Below are 26561 nucleotides of genomic sequence, written 5' to 3' on the forward strand. Positions count from 1 at the left end.
TCATAATAGTTTGTAAGCCATCTTTTGCTTCAGCATATATTTACACCATGAGTTCACCCAGCTTATTTATTGACGAATAATATGTTATTTATATATTTCCAAGTTAGTAGATTGATTTTACTTTTTAAAAAATTCTGATGTATTTTGATTTTGGATTTACAATTCCTCTATTAATGGATATTGTGAGGTTTTAAATTTCATTTTGTCTTTTTGTTACTGTTGCTATAATGAACTTTCTTGTGAAAATAACTAAATTCTTTATAGTCATTTATGCTATAATTCTATGTGATATTTAGTAGTAAAGGTTTTAGTATTGCTGGATTTGCTGGGCTGTAAACTATATATATTTATAATATTGATAATAATACCATGTTAGACTCCAGAACAGTTGTACCAATTTATCACCCACCAAATGAATATTAGAGTATACATTTCCATATTTTATTGCCCACATTAGATGTTCTAATCCTTTTTATTTTTTAATCTCATGGAATAGGCAGAAAAACCTATATCATATTTTTAAGAGGTTACTATTTTTATGTGTTCACTGGTTGTTCGAATTATTATCTGGAGATTTTTTTTTTCAAGATTATTTATTTATTTATTTGACAGACAGAGATCACAAGTAGGCAGAGAGGCAGGCAGAGAGAGAGAAGAGGAAGCAGACTCCCCGCCGAGCAGAGAGCCGGATGCGGGACTCCATACGAGGACCCTGGGATCATGACCTGAGCGGAAGGCAGAGGCTTTAACCCACTGAGCCACCCAGGTGCCCCTATCTGGGGATTTATTATTTATCTACTTTGTCCATTTTTCCCCTGGGATGATCAAGCCCTTTCGAAGTTAGATTGTAGGAGCTCTTTGTATTTTATAAATATTAACGTTTGGTTTTGTGTATGACAAGAATGTTTCTGCTTTTTGGTTATTTTTTAATTTGTTAATTTTTAATGGAGAATTAGTACATTATTATAATTCATATGCCAATATTTCTTTTATGGATCCTGAGTTTTGTATCATTCTCTTCTATTTGGCTAGTACATTTTTTATATCTAGATCTTTAATCCATTTAGCATGGATGTTTAGAAGTTTGTGGTATAAGATAAATATCTAATTCTCTTATCCTCTGAAGATCATTTAGTAGTTCTTAAAGTATTTACTGACTTAGCCGTGTTTTCCCTCTCTTTTGAAATCCATATTCTTCATATGCTTGATTTATTTGATTCTCTATTCTGACTTATTTCACCATTCCTATGCCATTAGCACATTTTTAATATAATAGATTTTTTTACATTATTTTTATATCTATCAGGTTTTTAAATTCTTCTTGATCCTTTTTTCTCAAAGTTTGCCTCCACCTTATAGTATCCTTTGTCTTAATTTTTGTTTTATATTTTCTTTCAAATTCTTTCACCTGTAAGGCAACTCCTTATGTCACATCTGGGCTTCCTTCTTCTCTATTCTATCTACGTGGTGTTTCAACTACCGAGTTTAGGAGAAAAACCCACTAAAAACTACCAAGCTGTGAATCTCTTCTTGACATTAATAAACATCAAATATTTTCATATAACGCTGTTTCATCTTGTCTGCCTTCTTGATATTTTCAACTTGAAGCCCCATTGGGGTGTCAGAGTCAGTGTACTTGAAGCCACACCAAAATCATGTCACTTCTGGGAACTTCTGTGCAATAATATCCTGTTAAAATAATGTAGGTGTGAAGTTTGTAGACCGACCTGGGTGTCTGTCTGATTTTTAAGTATCATCACTATTATGAGAATGATGATAAATAACAATTCACTATGCCAGGTATTGTGTTAAATAAAGTACATAATTCTCTTCTTAATATTTGACTCTTCCCTGTAGATTTTATTGGATCATCCTCATTTTATAAACCTCTTCACTGAAAAAGAAAAAGATTTAAAAATTCCCTGCCAAGATCCTGCCTAATAAGTGACAGAGCTAAACATTTATGGTAGATTTATATACCTTTCTAAATCCTGCTATGCAAACTTGCCTCATATTGGTTATGGTGATCAGGTTTGGAGGGTCTTGGTAAGTGACAGTGTGGGATAAGATTGGAAGGTTGTGGTTTATTTTATCAGAGTTGCCTAGTAGGCTTTGAAAAACTAGCCATACTTTTCAGATTTGTAAGATTCACTAAGTAAATATGTCTTATCACAAAAATTTCCAGAACATCTGCCATATTTATATCGTTCAGAAAAGAAGTTTAACTCTTAATTAAATACTAAGAAAATGCTTATGTAAATGGTATTCCCTTATTTAACTTCTAGCAACTACAGATAACTCCAATCATCACGTTTCCTTTTCCTCACTATAATAGCATGCCTCCGTCAAGTTTTAATATATATAAGATACACATCAAGGACATAATGTATTAGACAAGTACAACTCCTCAATTTCTTAACTTTTAAGATACATAATTGCTCTACTATGAAGACTTAAATGGGGATTGTCACTTTTGTAATTAATTCTTTTTGTTTCATCCTTCTTACTAATTGAAAATAGGCTTTCAATATAGAATACTTTGAAATTGGATGAAGAGACAGAATTGGAATGAACTTAATTAACTGCAAACTGTCCAAATCAATCAGAATTTGACAGTGCCTCAGTAACACACAGAGTTCATAATTTACTTGAGATCTGCTGTAATGCATATGCCATAAATTGCACTGTGGCCATGCTCACTGTGCACAAAATTTAGTGCTAGGCTATGAAGTTGGCACTGACAGAAAACTGTTCCTGCAACACAGACTATTTTGGGAGGGTATACTTTACGTTTTCATTTAGACAACTAATAAACTTTTGAAAGTAAGTGCTTTGAAATTTTGCCCTGATGGAATTTGTTATAGGAATTAAAAAGTGTTTAAATGTGTTTCCAAGCATTTAAACATTATAAGGGGCATGGTTAGGTCTGTTTGTTTAGTTACAGAGTCTCAGTGATTCAGTCTTGGGAAATATTAGATATTATAGGTTATAAAGAAATATTTGTCTGTAATTATGTTATCTCTTTCTTGATGTTATAAAAATAATTTTCTAGATATTAAAAAAGAATATTTACTGATCCTAAAACTGATTAATTACACTTGTTAGTTTTACATGAGCTTTCTCATGTTTCTGGTTTTTAAGAAAAAAATTATCCTTTGTTGAAGGAGAGACTAGTTGATGAAGATTATGACATATACTTGGCTAGACAACATTACAGTATTATTTTGGCCAAAGATATCTGTAATTTAAACCCAATAGTCATCCTTCATTTGCAGATCTCCTTAGCATATACTCAGTTTCCTATATTCTCCAACTATTTAACAAATATAAATTGTCCCCATATTATCAGTGACTTATTTTAATTCTTGGATATATAAAATGTTTAGAGGAGGAAGGGGAGTAATAGTTATGGTATGTGTCCAATATATAATCATAAAACCCCATAAGATCATTATTGTTTTTGATCCCTATGCAAGATACATTGCAAGTATTTTATGGGTTACGAGAAAAATTCAAGAAGAGGCAAATCAGTCATGTTATATAAATGCCCAGCTTGTATCAACACATAAATAATTTCTGGTTTCTGGAAGAAATAATAGCTGGTTAGCATAATCCTTATTGGCCATGAGATTATCACAGAAATCTTACGTGGCTACACCATATCTCAGAACACATGATCCTCAAGGTAGTGCAGTAAATAAATGCGGTACCATTGTTGACTTATTTTCAGCTGCATGAAAATCAGTTTTGGGTAGGAGTGAGTTGTGGGTTTTTTTTTTTTTTAAGATTTTATTTATTTGACAGACAGAGATCACAAGTAGGCAGAGGCAGGCAGAGAGAGGAGGAAGCAGGCTCCCCGCCGAGCAGAGAGCCCTGAGGCGGGGCTCTATCCCAGGATGCTGGGATCACGACCCCAGCCGAAGGCAGAGGCTTCAACCCACTGAGCCACCCAGGTGCCGTGAGTTGTGTTTTTGAAGAAGGCAGGGATCAACTTAGAAGAGCTATTAGAAAGAATTGGAGAGCTGAAAAAACACATCATCGTGGGGGAAAAAAACCCCACAAAAAACCATCAAGTCTTCTGAAATTAAAGAAAAAAATTCTTATTGTAATCAAGTTACCATTTCTTCGTTTTTTAAAGATAGATAAATCCTGGGTGCCTGGGTGACTTAATTGGTTAAGCATACGACTCTTGATGTCACTCCAGGTCTTAATCTTAGGGTCATGAGCTCAAGCCCCGCTTGGGCTCTGCTGGGTGTGGAACCTACTTAAAAAATAAAAATAAAAATAAAAATAAAATAAAATAAAATGAATAAAATAAATTAAAATAAATTAAAAATACATAAATCCTTCTGAATGAAAGTAGGATTTACTAATAAGTATGAAGAAAAAGCACACCAGTATACATTTATATTTTATTTTGTTTTTTTTTAATGAGGGAGTTTTGATCAAATCAAATTTCCTATTAAGTGGAATAAAAAATTAAGACTGATGGCTAGAAAAAAACATTACAATATTTTTTCCTTTTTATAATCTTTTGAAGAAAAACTATAATACTAAATACTACTTGAACCTATCTGAGTCTTCGGATATAAATTTGGTTTCATAAACAGTGAAGTAATGGACATACATTTGTGATTTCAGAGTCTAAGGCATTTGATGTTGCTGATTTTGGGGAGGAACACACAACAAGAAGTAGGAAAGATGCTTCTGCACAGGTGAAATTTATAAAGAATAGAAGGGGAAACTGTAAGCCAAGTAAAATCAATTGGAGTTGACTACTGAAAAGAAAAGATAGACCACCAAATTAATAATGAATAATTATTTAAAAAATTTAGATCCAACTAAAATGATTTATATAACAATCTATATATTTCTAGTTCCTTCAATCATTCATATAAATGTTACAGAAATTGCATAACTCATTTTGGAGACAATGTGTTAGAAAAAGAAACTAAGGCACTTTAGAATATACTGTAAATGTGGTGAGTGAGGATATATTCCAACTAGAAAAGCTAAATTCTCTTTAGGTTGTAATTGATTTATTAATGGCTAAGCATAAAAAGCCAATCGTGGCCTCACATAAGCACATGAATTTAGAGATAGGGCACTTTCTGAAGTGGCTCAAATAGGGCATCTATTGGGTTAGAAGTGAAATGGCTTGTAACTTCTCTGTACCCTAGCATTCTTTGGTGTTTTAATGTCACATGCAGGATATAAATGGTGGCAAGATGGAGGCAGCATCTAGTCTGTGTGCTTTCAAGTTCAAAATTATTGGAGATTATTTATGACTGCCTTTGTTAGAAAACTCCAACCAAACTTCAGCTTTGATGGGTCACATTTCACTCCTAACTCCTGACCAACTACTGAGACTGGTGGACGGCTTTGTAACTATGGCTTAGATCATGTGTCAGCCCCAGCCAACTATGTATGTTTGAAGTAGAGGAGGGTGGCTTCTCTAAGAAAATCTAAGGAACTTCTCTACCTGCAGGGCAATTGGGTGCTGATTGTCAAAAATAACAGATACTACTCCCTTCAGGACTACACAGAAAATATGAGTGCTCTATACTGCCTTCAGTTACAGCAAGGAGACTTGATAGTGCTTAGAGAAGAAAACCTTATAACTGTTCATTAAACAAATATTGTTAGAGTACGTACTGTGTTCCAGACACAGGCCTAACCCCAGGAAGTTATAGTCTAGTAAGGTCAGTGCCACACAGCTCGCTTCTGCCATCATATTACCCCTCACAAATAATTCTACTTGTATGAAATTTTTCATACTTCATGGTGTCTTGTAACAGCAGAGATTAAGCAATATATAAGCAGTAAACAAATGTTCTGAGTATGAGGAAGCTAATTAGTATAAGTATCTTCAACTATAATTTTTAAAAATAAGGGATAAGAAGATACAAATGATACTATTACTTTTTGTCCTGTTTCAGAAATAATGTGTGTGAATTATGACAAATTAGAAGTATGTAGAAGGGTAAAGAGTAAAAGATAAAAATCTATCATTTACACCCTTACCCCTTCCTTCATTCCTTAGATGTGAGAGGCGAACAAGTTTGCAGTTTGGTATATATTCTTTCTGAACTTAGAATGTGCCATCAACTAACGCATCAAATCTAAACTTCAAGATATTATTCAAGGACTGACCATGTGGCCCTGAGATGCCTTCTCTAGGCTCTTTTATCATATTCCCCTAAAGGTCCTATTGCTTTAGTTACTCTTGATTTCTTGCTCTTTCTGGAGTATCTTAAACTTTACCTCATTGGTCAGTTTGTTGATTGCTGGTCTCATTATGTAGAGTTTACTTCTATCCCAGTAGTCAAAGTCCTAATCATCCTTCAAGAACCAGCATAACTTCTCATATTTTCTGTGTTCTCTATAGTATTTGTTGCAGTTTTATTGTATCACTTCATGACTCTCCTATTTCAAATGTATAAGAATACCACTCTCTCTGAACTGTAAGCTCTTTATTATTTTTTTCAAAAATCTCTACTGAGATATAATTGACAAAAGGTATTTAAAGTGTACAACATGATGATTTGCCATGTGTATACATTGTGAAATGATTCCCCCCCATTGAGTTGTTAACACAATTAATCCATCACTTCACATACTTTTTTCTTCTTTATTTTGGTGAGAACATTTAAATTTTACTGTCTTAGCAAATTTCAAGTACACACTACTGTGGTATCAGCTATGATCATCATGTTATACATTAGAGCCTCACATTTTACATTTTATAGCTGAAAGTTGGTACTCTTACTCATTTCACAGCTGGAAGTTTGTACTCTTTTACCAATCTCTTCCTATTTCCCTCACTCCCCAGTTCCTGGAAACCACTTTTCTCCTCTCTGTTTCTGTGAGTTCAATTCTATATTCCCCTCTCCCCGCCCACCACCACCACCAAGATTCTACTTATAAGGGATACCATGAAGTATTTGTCTTCCTCTGTCTGACTTATTTCATCTGACTTATTTCACTTAGCATGCAACTCTCCAGGTTCACTCATGTCGTCACAAATGACAGGCTTTCCTTTGTTATTAGGACTGAATAATTTTACATATGTATAAGTATATATTTTCTTTATCCATTCATCTGTCTACAGTTTATTTCTATGTCTTGGCCTTTAGGAATAATGCTGCAGTAAACAAGGGAGTACAGATATCTCTTTGAGATAATGATTTTGTTTCCTTCTGTACCCAGAAGTGGAATTGGTTGATCATATAGTAGTTCCATTTTTAATTTCTTGAGGAATCTCCATACTCTTTTCCATAGTGGCAACACCAGTTTATGTTCCCACTAATAGTATACTAGGGTTTCCTTTTTTCCACATCTGTGGCAGCATTTGTTATCTCTTGTCTTACTGATAATAGATAGGTATGAGGTGATATCTCATTGTGGTTTTGATGTGCATTTCCCAATGACTAGTGATTATGAGCACTTTTCATGTACCCACTGACCATTTGTTTATCTTCTTTGGAAAAATGTCTATTCTAATCCTTTGCCCATTTTCTAACTGGGCTATTTGTTTTTGTTTGTTTTGTTTTGTTTGCTATTAAGTTGTGTAAGTTCCTCATGTATTTTCAATATTGACCCTTTTCAGAGATGTGGTTGTAAATATTTTCTCCTATTCCTTGGGTTTCTTTTCATTTTGTTGATGGTTTCCTTTGTTGTGCAGAAGCATTTAGTTTGATGAAGTACTACTTGACTTATTTTTGCTTATGTTGCCTTTGCTTTTGGTGTTAAATCTGAAAAATCATTGCCAACACTGATGTCAAGGAGCTCACTTCCTCCATCTTGAAGTTTTATAATTTTAGGTCTATGTTCAAGTCTTTAATCTATATTGAGCTGATTTTTGTGTATGGTGTAAGAGAGGGGTCTGGTGTCATTCTGTTGCATGTGGTGGTCCAGTTTTCCTAACACCATTTATAGAAGAGACTATCTTTCTCTGTTATATATTCTTGGTTCCTTTGTTATAGGTTAATTGATTTCTATGCATCAGTTTATTTCTGAGTTTTCCATTCTGTTGCACTGACTCATGTCTGTTTTTGTACCAATATTGGTTTTTTTTTTTTTAATTACTATAGTTTCGTATTATAGTTTGGAATAAGGATAATGGCTCCAGCTTTGTTCTTTCTCAAGATTGTTCTAGCTCTTCGGGCTCTTTTGTGGTTCCATATACATTTTAGGACTGTTGGTTGTAGTTTTGTGTAAAACATCATTAGATAGAGATTTCACTGAATATCTAGATCATTTTGGGTAAATTACTTTGGGTAATATAGACATTTTAACAACATTAATTCTTCTAATTCATAAACATGGAATACCTTTCCATTTATTTGTATATTCAGTTTCTTTCATCAATGTCTTATAGTTTTCAGTGTACAGATCTTTCACTTCTTTAGTTAAATTTATTCCCAAGTATTTTATCCTTTTTAATGCTATTTGAAAATGACACTGTTTTCTTAATTTCTCTTCCTGACAGTTTTTTGATATATAAAAATGCAATTGCTTGTATATATTGATTTTGTATCCTGCAAGTTTACTGAAATAATTTATTTCATTCCAACAATTTTTGGTGGTATGAGCTCTTTAGTTACATTTTTGTCAGTCATTAATTTTTCTATGCCACAAAGGTATGTGGCAGGGGTTAGCAAAACTTCAGCTTACTGCCTAAATTTGGCCTGCCACCTGTTTTTGTAAATAAAGTTTTACTGTAACACAGCATAATAGTCATTATATATTGTGTCTGGCTGCTTCTGTGGTACAGCAGCACTGCTGAGTAGCTGTGAAAGACATCATATGTCTTGGGAAGCAAAAATAGTTATCAAAAAAGTTTGTTGACACCTGGTATAAAGTTTGCACATAATAGGTATCCAATAAATGCTTGATGAAATTTGCACATGGATATTCTTTAGCTGATACCACCCAAAAGTACAGCCCTAAACTGAGAATTTAAATGACCCAATTGTTTTTTCTTATTTAAATTCAGTTAGCCAACATATAGTAAGTACATCCTTAGTTTCAGATCATCTCTTCACCCGCCTCTCCTCTAGAAACACTCAGTTTGTTTCCTATATCATGGTTTGTCTCCCTCTCTGATTACTTTCCAGTTTTCCCTCCCTTCCCTTATGATCCTCTGCGCTGTTTCTTATATTCCACATATGAATGAAACCATGTGATAATTGTCTTCCTCTAACTTATTTTGCTCAGCATAATACCCTCCAGTTCCATCCACATCTATATAAATGGTAAGTATTCATCCTTTCTTATGGCTGCGTAATATCCCATTGTATATAGATTACCACATCTTCTTTATCCATTCACCTGTTAGTGGACATCTTAGCTCCTTCCACAGTTTGACTGTTGTGGACATTGCTGCTATAAATGTTGGGGTGCACGTGTACTATCTAGAAGTGCAATTGCTGAATCATAAGGTAGCTCAGTTTTTAACTTTTTGAGGCGCCTCCGTGCTATTTTCCAGAGGGGCTGTACCAATTTGCATTCTTACCGACAGTGTAAGAAGGTTCCCCTTTTTCTGCATCCTTGCCAACATTTTTTGTTTCCTGACTTGTTAATTTTATCCGCTCCAACTGCTGTGAGGTGATATTACATTGTGGTTTTGATTTGTATTTTTCTAATGCTAAGTGATCTATAGAGAACTTATCAAACTCAACACCCCTAAAAACAAATAATCCAGTTAAGAAATGGGCAAGAAGATATGAACAGACATTTCTCCAAAGAAGACATACAAATGGCCAACAGACACATAAGAAAGTGTTCAACATGACTTGATCCAATTGTTTTAATGCTACACTGCCAGACCCTATTGGACTGATTTCTGTGCCTATTTGAGTGTTTTATTTAATTTTGCATAGGCAGTCTGTGTCTGGGTAGTGGAGGTGAAATGGCAGTAAAATAGAGGTTCAGAATCATTTTCACCAAGCCAGTTTATTTTGGATTGATGTTACCTCTTCCTTCATAAGCAAATGTTTTTAGGGGAAATATTTTATATACTATTTTATATAGATACATCAAAAATATTTTACTGGTTATTGTCACAACAACCAAAAATATGCTTTGGAAAAAAAATGCTTGTGCTGACAGGAAATATTTCCAGAATGAAACTCTTGGTTATGATCATTTTGGTTACAGGAAACATTTTGTTTGTGCCTGATACAGGCTTTAAAGTTTCTCAAAAATTCTAGCCCAGCTTTCAGTGAGGAGACTACATCTTCTTTGAAGATGAAAAAACTATTCATGTAATATTTTAGCTACCAAGAACTGGTTGGAATTTACATCTTGAAGCTTTACATTTTAAGTGCAAAATTAAAGATGTGTTTAAGAAAAATCCCTAAGTTCCTGAACAAGATACATTGCCTACGCTAAGTAAGATTCTGATGAGATAAGATTTTACAGTTGAAAGAGAAATTTGCTGTATGCTTTCAGAATTTTCAGTTGAAATAAAATCTACTTAAATCTGGCTTCAACACCTTTTTAAAAATCATTTGTAAAATATGCAGTTATAGTGTAATAGAAAGTATATAGTTTTGAGGACAGATTACAGAGTCATGTCAAATCCTATCATTTGTTAGTATTTTGTTATTGTTTTTGTTATGGTCATCATCAACAGACTTTTATGTCAGAACTGCTCGCAACCTCAGTAAAATGTGAAACAAATAATAAGACTAATTTCATGCTTTTGATGATAGGATTAAGTGAGAGAAAATAAATAAAACTAGCCAACAGTTCTGGACTATAGTACGGAATCCATATATATTGACAGACTAAAGAATCAAGGTCTAGTTTAATGATTTAATAAAAACATTTTCAGACATAATGTAATTAATAATCACATGGCCAAAGTGTTTCATTTCCCCTTCTCTTTGCAGATCTCAAAGTTTCAGAGAGTATAAAAGCTTTGATAGTCATCTGTTGCCACCAGAATCACTGTCATGACTGGCATTTTATGGGTAATTATTTCATAGTCACTGGAAATAGAAGCCTACCAACTTAAGTTCTGATGATAGTTGGCCACTAATAAAGTGGAGAACCTTCACTGATTTACTCTCCTAAAATTACCCTGCCTGTCTTCAAAAGTTGGTGACTTGCATACTGAATCTTGAATGAAGAAAGAACATCTCCTTCATTACCAAGCCCTTCAATTAGTGAGGTTCTTTGCTTTCATTTCTCCTTTATTCATTACATATTATTCATATGTTTCAATTAAGTTAGCTGGATAAAGCCCTTTGTTTGTTATTAATCATTCCATTTCAAAATGGTTATTTTGCTGGCCAAGCAGGTCTTCTAGAATTCTCCCTTGACACCATAAACTAATGGGATGTTTTAAATTTAAAATGAGAAATCATTAGAATTTCAGTTAGGTAAAATTAAGAGTAGGTCACACTGATATGAGTACCTGAATGTGCCGTGCTTCTGGGAAAGACTCGAACAAATTAAGATTTAAACCTTGACACTAAAGGGAAAGTTTATATTTCAGCACTGTGCTTCAGAAATCATAAAGCATTGAAAAAACAGGTTCCTGAAAAACCCATCTATGAAAAGAGAGAATTTTCACTATCTTGGTTAGGGGTCAAACATGCCAGTGTTTCTAGATAGTAAATTTACTATGTTTGGCTAGGTGTGGGAAATGAGTTATAAATCTCTATGGAGTTCAACTGAGTAATTTCACTAAAAAACACATGAATTTCACAGAGGTGAAAGCTAAATTACCTTTCCCTCTTAATCAATGTAGACAGCTAATTGGAAATGTGGTGGCCTTAGAGTTTCTCTTTTTTTAACTCAACAATGTATTAGTGCCTGAATTAACTGGATAAATTACTTTGCTTATTCAAAATCATGGACATTTTCTCTTACAAGCAATTCTTTTAGTCAAGGTTAAAAAAAAAAAAACAAACACCTTTGTTTTTTGTTTGTTTGTTCTTAGAGAAAGAGAGTGTGCATGTGCGTGAGTGGGACGAGGATAGTGGCAGAGAGAAAGAGAGAATCTTAAGTGGGCTCCATGTCCAGTGGGGAGCTGGTTGCAGGGCTCAGTCTTATAAGCCTGAGATCATGACCTGAGCAGAAACCAAGAGTCAGATGCTCAACCAGCTGAGCCACCCAGGCATCCCTTTGTATTTTTTCTTTTGAGATTTATTCATTTATTTGAGAGAGAATGAGCATGCGTGAGTGGGCTGGGGAGGGGCAGAGGAAGAGAGAGAGTCTCAAGCAGACTTTTTTCTGAGCATGGAGCCTAAAGCAGGGTTTAATCCCACGATGTTCAGACCATGACCTGAGCGAAAATCAAGAGTCAGATACTTTTTTTTTTAAGATTTTATTTATTTATTTGACAGACAGAGATCACAAGTAGGCAGAGAGGCAGGCAGAGAGAGAGGAGGAAGCAGGCTCCATGCTGAGCAGAGAGCCCGATGTGGGGCTCGATCCCAGGACCCTGGGATCATGACCTGAGCCAAAGACAGAGGCTTTAACCCACTGAGCCACCCAAGCACCCCAAGAGTCAGATACTTAACTGACTGAGCCACCCAGGTGCCCTTGTATTTGTTTTTTAATTTAAATATTTTTAGAGGAATTTGTGCTTTTCATAAAAATATAATTTATGCAACTTTGTGATTAACACATTAACAGTCAATAAATTGTAAATTAACACAATACTCAATATTATGCTAGTTTATGTGGTATGTGTTTATGTAAGCTAAGACTTTGTTTGGAGAAAGAAGTAAGCAAACATGAAAAATAGAAATAAGTCTCTAAATCTTACATTTTTCTATTTCTAGGAATAATCTCTCTGTGATAATAGCGAATCCTAGGAATTGGAGAGATAGATATGAATAGAGCTTCAGAGACATAAGATATCAAAGGTAGAAAGAATTTTTGAAAAGGCAGAGTAGGGGTGTGGGTATGGAGGCCAAATTTCATGCTAAAGGGACCGCATGACCAAAGGAGAGGCTGTTTGGGGAAAGCAAGAAAACTAAATAGAGTCAAATCATCAGGCAGGGAAACAGTATATGAAGGTTACCAAGGGAGATGGCTGAGGGGCATAATAGGAAAAAGCTTAAAAAGTTAGCACTGAAGACTGTGGGAACAGGGAACCATTCTTTGTAAGTAATCAAAAGAATGATACAATAAAGTGTTTCAGTTTTTGAGAGGCATTTTAGAGGAGTGATTAAGAGTATTCACTATGGAATCACACCTTGTGGTTCAAAACATACACTTCTAACTATATGAGGGTGTGTGCATGTGTATATGTCTGCCTTTATGTCTCAATCTGTTAAACAAAAATAAAAATGTTTGCTATATTCTAGGGTTATGGTGAAACCTAAATCATTTAATGTACTTAAAACACTGGAATATAGTTAGCATTTAATAAACGTGGGCTACCTTTTACCACAGAGGGAGACTTCATTAGCCAATGGCATGAAAGATGGTTTGGAAGCACCTGGAACAAAATAAACAATTGAGCGTGTTGTGGTAGTCACTAGACTTTGGGCTCTTACAGCCATAGAGCCTGTCAAACTCATCCTACATCTTCATATCCAGGAGTGTGCCTGGTGCATAAAAGATATTCAACATATACTGAATATTATTACAAAATGAGGTGAACCAGACATGGGCCTATTTTAATAAATATGCAAACAAAAAATAAGGCACATGTGGGAGATGTGTTAAAGGAAGAACTGTACTGTAGAATAATCTATAGTTCAGTCCCAGCTTCATGTTTCAATAGGCCTTTCATATTGATTAGGTCATTGTAATGCTTCTGAAATTATGTTTCATGAAATGAGGGCAGTAATATTTAGAGGATTATTGTGAGAATTAAGTGAGACAGTGCTCATGAAATTGTTTTATAAGCTCTAAGTTTTTTGGTATGTATGAGGTTTAATGTGAGAACAAGAAGAAAGTTAAGATTCTGACATCTTGGAAAGGGTACTCATTTGGGAGAAATATTTGGTTCAGTTTTTAAACATAGGTTTGAGGTGATATTTCAGCTCTCCTTGCCCCAAGACCACTACAAATAAAAAATTTTTTTTAAAGAATTTGTGACTACTTCCTGAATATGCAGGTTGCCACTATATATAAATGAAAATATTGGTGAAAATATATATGAATGAAAATACTAATGGAAAGAGTGTACTATGGTACTGCTTTTAATGCAGTTACCCAAAAGGAAATGTCTGTTGCATAAAAAAAAGTATAAAATGTTTGTGTATATATGCATACATTTATATATGTATCTATATACGTAACCAGTCACACACACATATTCATAAATCCGATAAGCTTTCTGAGGTTTAGGCCATGCTAAGAGACATAGTGCTATGTTTTTACATATATAAATAATATCAAGCAATATAAGTTGCTCTAGTACTGGATTGTACGGTGTAATGATATTTAGGCTGCCTTTATTCTAGTCCTGATCTTAAATGAGTTACATTAAGTATTCTAAGTTCATTTCTTGTTTATAACATAAGCTGGAAAAATTTGAGGAACTCCTGCACAGAGCAGCCTTCCCAGCATTAGTTCTACCTTTATTGCTTAATTTTCCTTAAGATTTTTGAATTATCAAATACTGAAATTGAAATTCCAGGTTTTCACTGTGAAGTTGAGCCCTAACAGCTGGGCTGTCTCGACTGTAACTGTCAATCTTCAGGGAAAAGATGGTGCTCAGCAGGTGTTGGTGCTCAGCAACAGAAATGTTCACTGGTTGTTCCCATTTCAGAGGGTATTGTCAGCAAAAAGGCTTTAAATCTAATTTTTAAAATAATCCCAAAGAAAATAAATCTTAAAATGAGTTTGATTGCACTGTGGAATATGAGCAGATCACTTGTCCAGAAGGCTTTGTCACCTTAAGATGTCAAGCATCTCATCACAATAGTGATGCAATCAGTAATGCAGGAGAGCATTGTCTCTAATTGAGCTCTTAATGTGGTAAATTGTTTGCAGAAACGACTGCAAAAATTTTGTCCACACACATGCTCCTCTACAATGTACTTTTCCTTTTCTCCCATCAAGAAGTGGAATCTGTGCCCTCTTCCTCCAGTCTGGAGAGATCCTGTGACTTGTTTGAACAAGAGAATGAAATGATGCTGAAGAACGTCAAAGGCAGGCCTAAAAGCCTTGAACCTTCCATTTTGCCCTCTGAGAATCTTGAGAATAAATCTCTGTTGCCTTAAGGCACTGCACTTTAGAATGATTTGTTATGTAGTGAAAGAAAGTGGATATCTTCTAACACGATCCAATGTGAGACAAATGTATAAACAAATATAAGCCAGTGCATCAGAAGGAATAAACCTTTTTCCTTATGAAAAACTCTTATTGTCTCATCAACAAACTTACCTATTTATTTCTAGACTTATCTCTATAAAGATTTTTAAGCAAGTTTTATGGTGCATAGCATGCTACATTTCACAGAGGAAATGCTACATATGATTTATTACCCCATAAACCCTATGCCATTTTTTTCTGTCTGTGCTACAAAATGGGAAAGGAGCCACACACATGCAAGTCACAAAGAGGATTGGGGCCCAAAAGTACAGTGTGATGTGAAATAGGAAAACAATGCCTTTCTATTGATGTTAATTTTTATGTCTCGCTTCTGTGTATTTTTCACATCAGACATAACCCAATACCAATTCATCTGGATACATGAGATTGTTCTATGTGCATGATGAAGCATACATAACTGTGTTCTGTTTCTATTTAATTATAATAGAGTGACTCATATCTCTCTTACAATTCTATACTCCGTGTGACATATACAATATCTCGCAATCATTTAATAAATGTTCCCAACTAATGGCTAAGATGTGTTGGCAACTGTGATAAAATATTAGTTTGCAGATATAACTCAAAATTTTAACTACTAATTTTGAAAGGATCAAAATATCCATTAAATGTTTTTAAGTTTTACCATATTTTTTTAATTGCTTCTGTGTTTTCTAAGCCAAGAGAATTTAGCCAAAGTCCATTAAACAATTCCTTGAAGCTTTTAAGAACAATATTATGGATGGGAAATTCTCACTTTTAAAATCTTTGAGCAAATGTATTTAGGTAAAATTCAACTATTACTTTAGTTTTATATAAGTTTCTGTGATAGAGTATGTGCAAACCTGTTAATTTAAAATTACTTTTTTGGGGGAGGAAGGAGAACTCAACAAGCTAAGTTACAATATGTATGGGAAGAAAATTATACAAACCATGATTGTGAAATAAAGTAAAATTACTCTTACTGCTGGCTCTTGGCTCCTTTTAAGTGAGGTTGCATTTCTGAGCAGCTCTCTATAATGTTTTATCCAATCCAACTCAAGAGAATATTTATTTTAGGATTCATCTGCCTCCTTAGGGCATACATATTTGTTCTATTACAGAGGTGAAAATAACATGCATACACTTCATCCATTATAGCTAAAATGGGTATAGTGAGACACTTTATGGCCAGATTTTACTATATACAGTCCTCTTCATAAATGTACTATGTTAGTACGTGGAAAACACCAAAAGTGATCATAAGGCAAAAACAAACGAAAACAAAACAAAACCAGCATCTCTTTTGTGGGGAAGAGGACTGGGTGCCAGTATCTACTCCATATTGTTTTTGTAAAGCTATCACTCATGGTAGCTGACTCACCTGAAGATGGGCTACAGAGCAAGCTAGATTGTAAGTAGTCAATTCCCATGGTTTGTGTTGGTTCAGGAAATAAGGACAGTCAGTAAGAGCTTCTTTGAGATTGGTTAGATGAATTCAAATAGACAGGGTTTCTCTTCTTTAGGGATTCCAAACTGTCATCTTTAATGACACACAGGGAAATCCGTCTAGAACCAAGTCTCTATACATAGGAAACCAATCAAGAGAAAGAGAGAGCCCAATGACATTGTTTGAGGCATTTCGTCTTTCTTGTATATAGCCTTTTGCATCTACTGATGAACTTCCCAGACATGGACCTAGTATATTTCATTTTTGATTAAACTTATTTGAATTGGTTTTATGTTATTTACAATTGAACCCCTGTAGTACAGTGCTCAGTTCTTATAAACAAGTTAGTAAGACTCAAATACCTTTTTTTAAAAAAAGTCATTCTGTATTTCTTTATAGTGATCAGAGAGACTAGATCCTAAGACATTTATCTTATTTTAATCAAGTATCTGAGGATCAGTCCTTGGAGGGAATGGCTTGCAGAATTCTGGGGAGAAATCAGATAGAGTGTAATAAAGCGAAGTGAACTCATGAGAATCAGATGGGCATTTCTGTTCTACAGTTAAATAAGTCTTAGTCATTATAAGCCTGTCAATATAGTCAATTTCAGCTGTTACATATCAGCCCTTTGTGATTTCATTAGAGTGTAAGTCATTGGGGCATCTCTATAGATTTGTTTTTTTAGGTTTATGTTTGGGTACTTAATTATATGACATTAGTCAGAGGTCCCCTACCTGAAATGTTTATGATTGACTCTGTTTGGATAGAGAATTCAAAAAACTTCTTGAAGAAAACTTTCTTGCAAGTATCAAGTTTACTTCAGGATTCCATTGTATTGTTTAGAATCAAACTGTATGACAGGAAAATGGAACTATTTTAAAGGATCTATTGGATTTAACCTATATTTTCAAATATATAGACATTTTCTCAAATATATAGGCTTTGAAAATAGCTCAGCTTTCCAAAATGAGTGCTTTGAAAAGATTTGAGAAGCTGTGGTAAATACATACACTTTACACGACTCTGAAACAATGCTAGACGATGTAATTAACCAAGACTTTTTATTCAGTAGCCTTCTATAATTCTTCCATGATTTTACAATGGGAATTATTTTCATAAAGCACACTAATGACACAGTCTTTACTATTACCAGTTTTATATTTAAAAGTTTAACTTTTGTATACTACATATGCTTTAGTTATTTTTCCTATTTCCATAATTTATTAACTATTGGATTTCTAAACTTCAATTTGGGAAGTTACAATTCTCAAGTCCATGTTGGAGATTTGCCAAATTGTATTAACTTTAGATGAATGGGATCTCTATTTTATTTTGCAGCATTTGATGGTAGCAAGTTCTAAGCACCATGTGTCACATAAAGTGGATGACAGTAGGGTGGTATCTAGATGCAGAAGCACAACTATGAATAATGGAACTGAAGAATCTATAATAAGTTACTGCAGGTGGTGACTCCAGAGGAAGACAGTTCTGTGTAAAAACAGCACCAATTAATGACAGATTGAAAAAAAAAAAAAAGAGTAGAGAAAAATTCCTCTGGCACATCTAACAACCCAAGTCACCAGGGCTATAAAAATCTCAAGTTTTTTAATATGCATTATGAATTTTAATTTTTCCTAATACCTTTAGAATGCTTTAAACTAACATTTTCAGGATAAAGAATATGCATGTTATGTAAAGTAGTCTTCATACTTTGAAGGTTAATTCATTTTGGCCCAGGATCTTAGCCAGGGGCAACATTCAGCGCAATGAATGACACAAAGATAAGTTTGAATTACTGTAGACTGAAACACACAGTATGGAAGAAGAAAGTTCCAGGAATTATCAAATTTATGTATTTGTTAGAACATAGTTGTAATATATATTCTATGATTAATAGTTGCAGCTGTGACATGTATACAAGATTATGATAGCCTATAAAATGATGGTTATAACACAATTAGTATCTCCTTGGGTAGAACTCAAGGGTATCGCTTATCTTTCAGAGTTGAACCCAATCTGAACCACCTTCAGAGCAGAAAGGAACGTGAATTGTACATCTGGTGATAGGAACAAAAAAAAACCTCACTGAAGAAAAGGGGGCCCCAGGTTACTCTCTAATCACTTACCTGTTTCACTTTAATAAATCAAATAAGTGAACCCTTATGCTAGTAATCTAGCTTGTTTAAAATAATTTCACATGTAGATATGTTGCTTAAGCTTAATTTTTACAAACAGATACTGAAGCATTATGAAGACTTGCCTAGCACAGGGAATGGCAAAGATATCTTTGAATGACAGTTGTAAACCTCAGAATTCAGCATATTTTCACTTTCCTTTGAATCAAGCCCATTTTATTTGAAAGTCTTTCTCAAAATAGAATCAAATGAAATAAAAAGTAATAGCAACCACCATCAGTGCTTTTCTCCTCATGTTCACTTTGGTCCAGATATGAGAGACATGACTTTTGCTCACATTTATTAATGAAAAGTAGTCAGAGGCCCCCAACTTAATCACAAAGCAGGGTAGGAAATGCAGTCAGTCTTCCTGTGGATTGAGAGAGAAGAAATGGGATGACATAGGTCTAGTCAGATTCTGCAACTTTGACTATTGCAGATTGTTTCTGTTATCCTATTATACCAGTATCCTCAGAGATAATCTTTCTATTCTCTTGAATTCAGAAGGAACATTTTAAAAGAGTTTCATTGAGTGTTTACTGAAGCACATTAAACTGTCTAGTAATTTCAGTGGAAGTTTTTGTTAGGTTGCCTGTTTTACACTTAATTAGATAAAGTCACACAGTCTCAAACTAAGCAGCAATCTACACATCATTCTTAACATATCTCTGATCTCAGTCTGGTTCTCATACCTTACTGGCTAGTGATGGTTTTCTTGGAATCATTATTTTATGTGAAGGATCCATTAATCTCAAAGTTCAAATCTCTCAGATTATAATATTCAAAATACAAGACCGTTATTTCTAAGAGGTCATGAATCTTTCCTTTGCTCTTCATCATAAGATATGTCTCTTCCATAATTCCTGAAGAATATTGTCAGTCTTTACTGATAATTTTCCTTAAAGGAATGTTGTAGAAATTTTACCTTTTGTTTCACATGGAAGGCTTTCTAAAATTATATTTTAGTCCCCTTTTCCTTTCTCCAGTTGAATTCCCAGCATAGACTAACTATCTCTTTTTCTTTCTGTCTTCAGTCTCTTAACTGTTTGGGTTGTAACCATCATCACCTCTCCTTCAGTCCTTGCCTCAGCAATACTCAAACTCCATGCTTCTGACAGGTGAACGACTCATACATTCTTCTGTTATCATTAAACAACATTTAATCAACTAATTTTACAGCTATTTGACAAGCTATTACAGAAAAAAGTGTTGTATCTTCCCTGAAATAAATTGCTTTGCAAGTAAAATTTCACCAAGCAAGGTGTTAAATATATTATCACATAGCACACTCCAAAGCAAAATTTGTCTAATCTCTTTTCTTATGACACCATCTTGCAAAAGACGTTGGCAAATATTTTCCTATGAGGGATTCCATCACTCTCTAAAAGCATTCTATTTTAGCTTGTATCACTGCTTAATGCTACTGACCTTTGAATAACACCTATCATGGAGGGTTTTTTTTTTTTTCCCCAAGATGCATTTCATTAAAAAAACAAACAAAAAACAAATCAACAACCAAGACTGTGTTTAAAAATGCACTTGTGTCTATGTGAGCTTGTTTGCTAAAGATTTGTACAAGCTAAGTTTTTTTTTTTTTTTTTTTGAATCTCTTGGATTGCTGCCCATACTTTAGGAAAATAGTCCTGTTACTCTTCTGATATTTAAAATATTTTTCTTTCACTGATGATTTATAACTGATTTGAAAAATACATTCAGTTATTTTTTCCTTTTATATTTTAGCAGATTTGTTTGGTTCTTAACTGAACCAGTATATATTGGTATATTGGCTTTTTTTTTTAATTTTATTTTTTATAAACATATATTTTTATCCCCAGGGGTACAGGTCTGTGAATCGCCAGGTTTACACACTTCACAGCACTCACCATAGCACATACCCTCCCCAATGTCCATAACGCCATCCCCCCTCCCAACCCCCCTCCCCCCATCAACCCTCAGTTTGTTTTGTGAGATTAAGAGTCACTTATGGTTTGTCTCCCTCCCAATCCCATCTTGTTTCATTTACTCTTCTCCTACCCCCTTAACCCCCCATGTTGCATCTCCTCTCCCTCATATCAGGGAGATCATATGATAGTTGTCTTTCTCCGATTGACTTATTTCGCTAAGCATTATACCCTCTAGTTCCATACACGTCATTGCAAATGGCAAGATTTCATTTCTTTTGATGGCTGCATACTATTCCATTGTGTATATATACCACATCTTCTTTATTCATTCATCTGTTGATGGACATCTAGGTTCTTTCCATAGTTTGGCTATTGTAGACATTGCTGCTATAAGCATTCAGGTGCACATGACCCTTCGGATCACTATGTTTGTATCTTTAGGGTAAATACCCAGCAGTGCAACTGCTGGGTCATAGGTAGTTCTATTTTCAACATTTTGAGGAACCTCCATGCTGTTTTCCAGAGTGGTTGCACCAGCTTGCATTCCCACCAACAGTGTAGGAGGGTTTCCCTTTCTCCGCATCCTTGCCAGCATCTGTCATTTCCTGACTTATTCATTTTAGCCATTCTGACTGGCGTGAGGTGATATCTCATTGTGGTTTTGATTTGTATTTCCCTGATGCCGAGTGATATGGAGCACTTTTTCATGTGTCTGTTGGCCATCCGGATGTCTTCTTTGCAGAAATGTCTGTTCATGTCTTCTGTCCATTTCTTGATTGGATTATTTGTTCTTTGGGTGTTGAGTTTGCTAAGTTCTTTATAGATTTTGGACACTAGCCCTTTATCTGATATGTCGTTTGCAAATATCTTCTCCCATTCTGTCAGTTGTCTTTTGGTTTTGTTAACTGTTTCCTTTGCTGTGCAAAAGCTTTTGATCTTGATAAAATCCCAGTAGTTCGTTTTAGCCCTTGCTTCCCTTGCCTTTGGCGATGTTCCTAGGAAGATGTTGCTGCGGCTGAGGTCGAAGAGGTTGCTGCCTGTGTTCTCCTCAAGGATTTTGATAGATTCCTTTCTCACATTGAGGCCCTTCATCCATTTTGAGTCTATTTTCGTGTGTGGTGTAAGGAAATGATCCAATTTCATTTTTCTGCATGTGGCTGTCCAATTTTCCCAACACCATTTATTGAAGAGGCTGTCTTTTTTCCATTGGACATTCTTTCCTGCTTTGTCGAAGATTAGTTGACCATAGAGTTGAGGGTCTATTTCTGGGCTCTCTATTCTGTTCCATTGATCTGTGTATCTGTTTTTGTGCCAGTACCATGCTGTCTTGATGATGACAGCTTTGTAATAGAGCTTGAAGTCCGGAATTGTGATGCCACCAACTTTGGCTTTCTTTTTCAATATTCCTTTGGCTATTCGAGGTCTTTTCCGGTTCCATATAAATTTTAGGATTATTTGTTCCATTTCTTTGAAAAAAATGGATGATACTTTGATAGGAATTGCATTAAATGTGTAGATTGCTTTAGGTAGCATAGACATTTTCACAATATTTGTTCTTCCAATCCAGGAGCATGGAACATTTTTCCATTTCTTTGTGTCTTCCTCAATTTCTTTCATGAGTACTTTATAGTTTTCTGTGTATAGATTCTTAGCATCTTTGGTTAGGTTTATTCCTAGGTATCTTATAGTTTTGGGTGCAATTGTAAATGGGATTGACTCCTTAATTTCTCTTTCTTCTGTCTTGTTGTTGGTGTAGAGAAATGCAACTGATTTCTGTGCATTGATTTTATATCCTGACACTTTACTGAATTCCTGCACAAGTTCTAGCAGTTTTGGAGTGGAGTCTTTTGGGTTTTCCACATATAGTATCATATCATCTGCGAAGAGTGATAGTTTGACTTCTTTGCCGATTTGGATGCCTTTAATTTCCTTTTGTTGCCTGATTGCTGAGGCTAGGACTTCTAGTACTATGTTGAATAGCAGTGGTGATAATAGACATCCCTGCCGTGTTCATGACCTTAGCGCAAAAGCTTTCAGTTTTTCTCCATTGAGAATGATATTTGCAGTGGGTTTTTCATAGATGGCTTTGATAATATTGAGGTATGTGCCCTCTATCCCTACACTTTGAAGAGTTTTGATCAGGAAGGGATGCTGTACTTTGTCAAATGCTTTTTCAGCATCTATGGAGAGTATCATATGGTTCCTGTTCTTTCTTTTATTAATGTGTTGTATCACATTGATTGATTTGCGGATGTTGAACCAACCTTGCAGCCCTGGAATAAATCCCACTTGGTCGTGGTGAATAATTCTTTTAATGTACTGTTGGATCCTATTGGCTAGTATTTTGGTGAGAATTTTTGCATCTGTGTTCATCAAGGATATTGGTCTGTAGTTCTCTTTTTTGATGGGATCCTTGTCTGGTTTTGGGATCAAGGTGATGCTGGCCTCATAAAATGAGTTTGGAAGTTTTCCTTCCATTTCTATTTTTTTGAACAGTTTCAAGAAAATAGGAATTTGTTCTTCTTTAAATGTTTGGTAGAATTCCCCCGGGAAGCCGTCTGGCCCTGGGCTTTTGTTTGTTTGGAGATTTTTGATGACTCTTTCAATCTCCTTACTGGTTATGGGTCTGTTCAGGCTTTCTATTTCTTCCTGGTTCAGTTGTGGTAGTTTATATGTCTCTAGGAATGCATCCATTTCTTCCAGATTGCCAAATTTGTTGGAGTAGATTTGCTCATAATATGTTCTTATAATTGTCTGTATTTTTTGGTGTTTGTTGTGATCTCTCCTCTTTCATTCATGATTTATTTATTTGGGTCCTTTCTCTTTTCTTTTTGATAAGTCTGGCCAGGGGTTTATCAATCTTATTAATTCTTTCAAAGAACCAGCTCCTAGTTTCGTTGATTTGTTCTCTTGTTTTTTTTTTGGTTTCTATTTCATTGATTTCTGCTCTGATCTTTATGATTTCTCTTCTCCTGCTGGGTTTAGGGTTTCTTTCTTGTTCTTTCTCCAGCTCCTTTAGGTGTAGGGTTAGGTTGTGTACCTGAGGCCTTTCTTGTTTCTTAAGAAAGGCTTGTACCGCTATATATTTTCCTCTCAGGACTGCCTTTGTTGTGTCCCACAGATTTTGAACTGTTGTGTTTTCATTATCATTTGTTTCCATGAATTTTTTCAATTCCTCTTTAATTTCCTGGTTGACCCATTCATTCTTTAGATGGATGCTGTTTAGTCTCCATGTATTTGGGTTCTTTCCAAATTTCCTCTTGTGATTGAGTTCTAGCTTCAGAGCATTGTGGTCTGAAAATACGCAGGGAATGATCCCAATCTTTTGATACCGGTTGAGACCTGATTTAGGACCGAGGATGTGATCTATTCTGGAGAATGTTCCTTGTGCACTAGAGAAGAATGTGTATTCTGTTGGTTTGGGATGAAATGTTCTGAATATATCTGTGATGTCCATCTGGTCCATTGTGTCATTTAAGGCCTTTATTTCCTTGTTGATCTTTTGCTTGGATGATCTGTCCATTTTAGTGAGGGGAGTGTTAAAGTCCCCTACTATTATTGTATTATTGTTGATGTGTTTCTTTGATTTTGTTAATTGGTTTATATAGTTGGCTGCTCCCACGTTAGGGACATAGATATTTAAAATTGTTGATCTTCTTGTTGGACAGATCCTTTGAGTATGATATAGTGTCCTTCCTCATCTCTTATTATAGTCGTTGTCTTAAAATCTAATTGATCTGATATAAGGATTGCCACCCCAGCTTTCTTCTGATGTCCATTAGCATGGTAAATTCTTTTCCACCCCCTCACTTTAAATCTGGAGGTGTCTTCAGGTTTAAAATGAGTTTCTTGTAGGCAACATATAGATGGGTTTTATTTTTTTATCCATTCTGATACCCTGTGTCTTTTGATTGGGGCATTTAGCCCATTAACATTCAGGGTAACTATTGAGAGATATGAATTTAGTGCCATTGTATTGCCTGTAAGGTGACTGCTATTGTATATTGTCTCTGTTCCTTTCTGATCTACTACTTTTAGGGTCTCTCTTTGCTTAGAGGACCCCTTTAAATATTTCCTGTAGAGCTGGTTTGGTGTTTGCAAATTCTTTCAGTTTTTGTTTGTCCTAGAAGCTTTTAATCTCTCCTATTTTCAATGAAAGCCTAGGTGGATATAGTATTCTTGACTGCATGTTTTTCTCGTTTAGTGCTCTGAATATATCATGCCAGTTCTTTCTGTCCTGCCAGGTCTCTGTGGATAAGTCTGCTGCCAATCTAATATTTTTACCATTGTATGTTATAGACTTCTTTTTCCGGGCTGCTTTCAGGATTTTCTCTTTGTCACTAAGACTTGTAAATTTGACTATTAGGTGACGGGGTGTGGACCTATTCTTATTGATTTTGAGGGGGGTTCTCTGAACCTCCTGGATTTTGATGCTTGTTCCCTTTGCCATATTAGGGTAATTCTCTCCAATAATTCTCTCCAATAACCTTCTGCTCCCCTCTCTCTTTCTTCTTCTTCTGGAATCCCAATTATTCTAATGTTGTTTTGTCTTATGGTGTCACTTATCTCTCAAATTCTCCCCTCATGGTCCAGTAGCTGTTTGTCCCTCTTTTGCTCAGCTTCTTTATTCTCTGTCATTTGGTCTTCTATATCGCTAATTCTTTCTTCTGCCTCATTTATCCTAGCAGTGAGAGCCTCCATTTTTGATTGCACCTCATTGATAGCTTTTTTTATTTCAACTTGGTTAGATTTTAGTTCTTTTATTTCTCCAGAAAGGGCTTTTATATCTCCCGAGAGGGTTTCTCTAATATCTTCCATGCCTTTTTCGATCCTGGCTAGAACCTTGAGAATCGTCATTCTGAACTCTAGATCTGACATATTACCAATGTCTGTATTGATTAGGTCCCTAGCCTTTGGTACTGCCTCTTGTTCTTTTTTTATGTGGTGCATTTTTCCACCTTGTCATTTTGTCCAGATAAGAGTATATGAAGGAGCAAGTAAAATACTAAAAGGGTGGCAACAACCCCAGGAAAATATGCTTTAGCCAAATCAGAAGAGATCCCAAATCATGAGGGGGGAGAAAGGGCATAAAAAGTTTCAGAAAGGAAAAAAAAAAAAAAAAAGGAACAATTAAAAAAAGAAAACCAATAAAGAAAAAATATAAAAAGGGAAAATAAATATATATATTAGATAAACTAGTTAAAGAACGTTAAAAAAGAAAAGGGTAAAAGTTAATAAATTTAGCAGAAGAGAAAAAAAATTGAAAAAGAAAAAAAAATTTAAATAACTGCAAGGCTAAAGAATCATGGGGAGAAAGCCATGAGTTCCGTGCTTTGCTTTCTCCTCTGGAATTCTGCTGCTCTCCTTGGTATTGAAACTGCACTCCTTGGTAGGTGAACTTGGTCCTGGCTGGGTTTCTTGTTGATCTTCTGGGGGAGGGGCCTGTTGTAGTGATTCTCAAATGTCTTTGCTCCAGGCAGAGTTGCACCGCCCTTACCAGGGGCCGGGCTGAGTAATCTGCTGGGGTTTGCTTTCGGGAGCTTTTGTTCCCTGAGCCCTTTCCGTAGAGTTCCAGAGTATGGGAATGAAGATGGCGGCCTCCCAGTCTCCGGCCCGGAGGAGCCGAGAGCCAGGGGCCTCACTCCTCAGTGCGCCCTCAGAGAACAGCGCCCAATTACTCCCGTCACCCTGCCTCCGGCCGCGCTCCAAGCTGACCGAGCCTGCGACCGGTTCAAGGTAACCCCGAGCTTAGAGCTCACTCCTCGG

At 35.3% G+C, this 26561-nt stretch overlaps 1 long non-coding RNA gene across 1 annotated transcript in view; it reads left to right on the forward strand.

Annotated features, from left to right (window-relative positions):
* Positions 1–11047, forward strand: part of LOC116864279 — a 150943-nt gene extending 139896 nt beyond the window's left edge. The window contains exons 4-5 of the long non-coding RNA XR_004381982.1: positions 4642–4715; positions 10899–11047. This is a non-coding gene — a long non-coding RNA (uncharacterized LOC116864279). The remainder of the gene's footprint in view (positions 1–4641; positions 4716–10898) is intronic.
* The last annotated feature ends 15514 nt before the right edge of the window (positions 11048–26561 follow it).

The sequence above is a fragment of the Lontra canadensis genome, unplaced genomic scaffold (assembly GCF_010015895.1).
Source record: "Lontra canadensis isolate GAN:19392208 unplaced genomic scaffold, GSC_riverotter_1.0 scaffold5, whole genome shotgun sequence".
Classification (NCBI taxonomy): domain Eukaryota; kingdom Metazoa; phylum Chordata; class Mammalia; order Carnivora; family Mustelidae; genus Lontra; species Lontra canadensis.